At 38.1% G+C, this 6,000-nt stretch overlaps 1 protein-coding gene across 4 annotated transcripts in view; it reads right to left on the reverse strand.

Moving 5' to 3' along the window:
- The window catches only part of ndst2a (N-deacetylase/N-sulfotransferase (heparan glucosaminyl) 2a), an 86,193-nt gene extending 83,245 nt beyond the window's left edge, over nt 1–2,948 (reverse strand). For 2 of the 4 annotated variants that reach the window (XM_079687218.1, XM_079687219.1), the window contains exon 1: nt 2,798–2,948. The gene's annotated coding sequence lies outside the window, so the exon portion shown is untranslated. Of the gene's footprint in view, nt 1–1,777; nt 1,871–2,797 lie in introns of all 4 variants that reach the window. The other 2 variants (XM_079687221.1, XM_079687220.1) reach the window with 2 other exon arrangements.
- Nucleotides 2,949–6,000: the final 3,052 nt, after the last annotated feature.

The following is a 6,000-nucleotide window of genomic DNA, read 5'->3' on the forward strand; positions in this document are numbered from 1 at the left end:
CTGGCCCATTGAAAATACTTTGGTAAAGATCAAGAAATCTCAACAACTACACATGGCCACAAATAAATTGAATAGTAATTCCCAATGTGTTGGTTAAAAAGGAAATCTTTCCTAGTAAAAATAAATAAAAATAAAATAGTACTACCATCATATTCAATTTCAATAGAGGTTTATATAAACTTTGGAAGGTTTTCATGGTGATACAATTGTACATTATTTTTGGAGATGGCCAGGTAAATTGTCTGACTTCGCTAACTAACTGAATGGAACAAAAGCTCAAAGAAAACGGTTTTATAGACACATTCAGAAATGTCTGGTTCACGCAGACATCTGCTTGCCATGTCAGAGGGTCAAGGCTGAAATAGTAGGGGTATAGTCTACGTTCTGAACAATGTCTGTTATTTCTGTCCTTTTTGTACAGACGAGGTGCGAATGACATGGTTTACTGAATACACACAGTGATTCACTCATCACACAGCTGTCACAGGTTAATGTACAATTGTCGCTGTAAGTCTGCTGTTTTGTTCCATAGTCATCCTCCAAACAGTGGTGAATGATATGACATCATAACAAAATCAACGTACCCATAGGCCTGTCGCGATAATCGATAAATTGACTTATCGTACGATAAATAAAAATGGACTCGATAACTTTTCTGAGCTCGATAAATTGCCGTTTACATAAAGATGTGACCAGCAATTTAGCCTGGAGCGCTGTGGCTGCCAGGCGCGCTGTGAGGGGCGGGGCTGACACACAGCCAGGTCAGGACACTCCGCGTGCACGTGCAGCAGCGTAGCAGCCAAATTAATAATATAGCGACAAGCGGGAGACAACGTGTGACTTACTCGCGGGGAATTTAAAGTGAAATGGAATTGGTTACAAAACCTGACTACACATCTCGATTCTCCGGTGTCGCAGTATTTTGGATTCAAACCAAATCAACGAGGCGAACCTACGGACTTGAATGAGCCGGGCGGTGTGTCACATTGGTTTAAAAAAGGTAGCGACAAAAGCAGGCAATACCACGCATTTTAAACCACCTAAAACACAACCACCCCATTCCGTTTTTCCAGCTGGGAGCAAACACGGCAGCTGGAGATGGAGAGCCCCGCCCGACAATGCAAACATGTTGGTGTTCCTTGCTCGAAAACTTAGAAAAACAGATTTGGATATGGCCTGCTGAGGCATCTGGGTCTTTGACAGTGGACTGTACACTTGACTGTTGTTTTAAGGAGTTTTTTTTGCTTGTGAGATAATGTGTGCTCATATTTATTTATTTATAAAGCTCTCTCTCTCTCATATATATATATATATATATATATATATATGAGAGAGAGAGCTCTGTTTTCCAGCCTGACTATTTAATTTATTGTTTCGGTTGTGTGTGATTTAATTAATTTTTTATAATTTAATTAATTTGTTTTATTTATGAATTTATATATTTTAATATTATTTCACATTTCATTTGCAATGTTGAATGTTCAATAAAAAGTTATCTTTGAAAGGATGTACTATAATTATTATTATATATTATCATTATGTCTAAAATGGTCTTAAAAAGGTGCCGACAACATTATCGTTTATCGCAATAATTTCCAGAAAAATGTATCGTCCAACACAATTAATTATCGTGACAGGCCTACGTACCCATCAGATTCAGTCCTTTGCTCCTGTCCACCACAGCCCTAGATTTAAGACTTCGAAGGACTTCATATCAACAAATTAACTTTCCTTCAATAAAAGAGAAGCCACTTCACTAAAGCCGGGAGCATCTGACCTGAATTCAATGCTGGCTGTGAAGGATAAAGACAAACTGTCCTCCTGGCAGGCTCAGCCCAGGTTGGACCACAGCATGAACCGGATCCACAGCCTGTTCAGTGAAGTTAAGAAACAGCAACCATGTAGAGAAATTGATGTTATCATGACTGAACACAAACGTTCTAGAAAACAGTGCAACAATTAAAAATATCATTACAAGCACGTGACACTTGATAAAAGGTTAGGTAAACATGACAGAACCTGGCCAAGCACACAGAGTCCACTTCAGAATGTGACCTTCTCATGCGGGTTCTAAATTCAGGAGTGGGTTTTGAGGTTTCTCACTCAAACATGACACTACTCACTGCTGTTCATTAAGAGTGATAAGCACTGAGGGGGAACAGAGTGAGGCTGTTATTGCACCGGTAATTATTCCTCACTACACATCAACAGAGAGATGTGAAGTGCAGATTAGAGCTAAATTACAGAATGTATGATCCGGATCGACAGGCAGGGCTCGTGTAAACAGTGTTGCTGATCATCTGAAAGCCAAAACATCAGATTTACACCGATGACAACATGGTGCTCCACAACAAATAAAACACAGTTATTGACAACACAACATAATATATGTTACACCTCTGTGTCAGCAGACAGTGTTGTTAAATGAAGAACTGAAAGGCAGCGGGAAATAAATAAGGAGAAGTTCCTCTCCACAGCTCGTCGAGCTAGAAACTAGCTTAGCTTTGCAAAGCAACAGTGTCACCAGACTGTCGCTAATGCTAGCACAACTATCGACAGCTTTCAGTCTAACCTACTTTAATGAACCAACCAGTGACCTGGGCCTTCGTCGTCTTCTATCCCCTCTGTGGTGGTAGTGTGTTGCCCAGTCGACAAGATAGTACAAACCCTCTCCCGTAAACACTGGATAACTGGGACCTGTAATAACAGCTAGCTGCAGAGACTACGACAGCTATCTTCTCATTCCGCAGATATACAGTGTCAGAAATACGAAACCTGTCAGTGGTTTCGGACTCACCGGTATTCTTTCTCAACAGACATCAATCCGAATAAAGGAACGAGGGATAGCGAGCTTCAATGTTTAGAGTTAAAAGTGAACTTCTGCACATCGCTGCTCAGTACGCCATCTTGGATCTGCTGGATACTTGGACTCAACCAAATGTGGCATACAGCAGGGGGAGGATTCCAAATACAACCCCCCAAAGTGATGTATTTAAGTTTGTTTTAACATACCAAGATCAGAAGAAAGACATGGTCCTCATCCGGGAGAGGTTGGAGGATTTTCAGTGGTAACGTTGACATCCTTCTTCTCTTACCGCATATTACTGATGGATAACCCCTGGACCCACAGTGTCCACAGTGCAGTGTTCCTTCCCAACGTACAGATGTGCTCAGTGTGTGATGTGTCCCTGAACATGTGAACCTGCCTCTGTTCAGAGCTTTCTGTGAGAGCAGAACATGTCTAAATGCATCAAATAAATGTTCAAAATCAATGTTTGAATTTAATATACATAGGTACATAATTGTTTCGGTACCACTTTACAATAAGACTACCCTTATAAAGGATTCATAAAAGTTTATAATTAGGGTGAGTTGCCCTAATGTGGGACACGCCATAATGTGGGACACCTAAGCTCAAATGGGTGTAGGTCTTCCGCAAACAAATGAGAGTCAATTAAACTACGGGATAACACAAGCTGTGATGTCATGCGATCAAAACCACATGACTTCTCAAATGTCCAATCACAAATGAGGGTGGAAAAACCTTCAAACAGGAAGTACCCTGTGTGAAGACCACCGAAAGGTCAATCACATATTGTTTTTACAAATGTAATGTTACGGTTTTAAATTTCATATAAATAAAACAATCTTGCAAGTTTTTATCATGATGTGTTTATGATATGTTTGTTCATCAGAACATATTATAATATGGTGTAAATATACTCTATATTTTTTATTTCAATCAAATGTTCCATCGTCCCACTTTAGGAAACATGTTTCGCAAAGTGGGACAGTATGATTTGCCTAATGTGGGACAGTTCTAAAAGGGGCATGGATTGTGCAAGAGCAATGTTTATTTACAGGGCTTTAGTCTTCTAATGCATTATTTTAGATATTTAAGGTGAATGGCAAATTATATTAAATAATTGGGGGTGGCTGCATCTCTGTTAAAAGGATATGACAAAGTCAGGGATAATGTTAGTGATAAATGTCTGAGTTTAAAAGATGGCAATTAATTTAAGCCCAAATATTCATAGTAATTTAATAAATCTTTCCAACACACATTGTAAAAAATAGCCTAAGTTAAGAAATCATTCCAATATGTGCGATAGGTCAGTACATTTTTTTTAAAAACACAGTTTAAAAGGGGAGTGATTAGTCGAATATGCATAAATAAAAAGAAAGAATGCAGGTAAGATAAAGAGAGGAGTTGATCAAATATTATTGCTTGTGAGCATAGTCTAATGTTTTTTTTGATTATTGAAATACAGTTCTGTTTCATATGAGTGTTGAGAGCTGTGTCCATGCATCTCTTTTGCCCTCAAAGTGCACCAGATTGATGCATTTAACTTCAATTTAAAGAAAAACATCTTATGTTGTAACAACAATAACTTTATAAATAGTAACATAGCTGAACATGGTATTGCACATTTAGCTTTGAGTGTTATTGACCTGAGATGTTTTTATTACATGAATTAAGCCGGTGACTGAGGCTTTTTAACATACACTTTTCAGTGTCCCACATTTTGCACAGAACTGTCCCACATTAGAAAATGCAGATTGTCTGAGACAACTTGGCACTAAGAGTACTGATATGTCTACCCTTTCTTTTATGAGTGTACTATCTGCATTTTCTCTTTTGATTTGATTAGGACACTTCCTGGGGATTTCAGAATGGTACTGGATTTTGATTTATTGTATTGGCTTCATATGACAATTCATTCCCGAAGTCTGAAACACAAAAAATGTCCCACATTAGGGCAATTCACCCTAGGTTATGAATTAGGTTGTAAACACTTTTTTTTTTTAAATCATTAACAACCATTTATAAACCATTTCTAACATAGTTTTCAAACATCAACACAGGCTCACTATTTGGCAAGATGACTAAGCCTTATATTGGCTACTTAGCGAGAATCAACTCAGTGAACAACAGATACCAAGGATACTGACTGATGAAGAAGACGAAGTAAGCTAAGTAGCCAATATAAGGTTTAGCAGTAAAGATACATGTGGGCTCACTATTTGGCAAGCAACCGGTCACAGTTGCCCTGTTTATTTCATGTCTTATAAAAGCGTCTTAATGATTTATAAAGTGTTCACAACCTAATTAATAAATTAATTACAAACTTTTATAAGGGTAGTCTTATTGTAAAGTGGTTCCATTGTTTCTTAGTCAATATTAGAAAATAGATTGTGTTCAACAATTGTAATTTATGTATATTTTCTAGAAATCAGTTGGTTTGATTGAATACATTTTAAGATTTTCAAATATATTTATATTTATAATAAAGAATACAAGGAATTCCCAATGACTATTTTCAAAGTGAATTTGCTTCAAAGCGTTGCAGGACTGTGTGTGTCCCACTGACCTGAGGGTGCTGAAGGCTTCTTGGTTGATGGTTTGTACTTGAGGACTGACTGAGGAAAGATGTAGCCTACTGTCCCTCTACATCAGGGACGTGTTATCTTCTGGTGATCCCGAGTTTTCAGCGTTCCACTTCTAACCTTATATATACAGTCTATGGTTCTACCTGACACATTCTCAATTTTGCTCTCTCTCTCTCTCTCTCTCTCTCTCTCTCTCTCTCTCTCTCTCTCTCTCTCTCTCTCTCTCTCTCTCTCTCTCTCTCTCTCTCTATTCAATTCAATGGGGCTTTATTGGCATGAAAGTTCAATTAAACAATGTTGCCAAAGCATCACAATACAAAATAATTAACAACATTAACATACATTTCAAATGTTTACATATTATTGATGATATATATATACAGTGATACAATTACATTTCAACACGTGTGTGTGTGTGTGTGTGTGTGTGTGTGTGTGTGTGTGTGTGTGTGTGTGTGTGTGTGTGTGTGTGTGTGTGTGTGTGTGTGTGTGTGTGTGTGTGTGTGTGTCTCATGCACTGTCCCTCAGGTTGTGGCATGTGTATACATATTGGGCAGCAAGGTGTGCCTTGTCTCCTTCTCCTAGGTAGTAAATAGTTGTCTTTACATT

Source organism: Notothenia rossii (genome assembly GCF_949606895.1).
Source record: "Notothenia rossii genome assembly, chromosome: 6".
Classification (NCBI taxonomy): domain Eukaryota; kingdom Metazoa; phylum Chordata; class Actinopteri; order Perciformes; family Nototheniidae; genus Notothenia; species Notothenia rossii.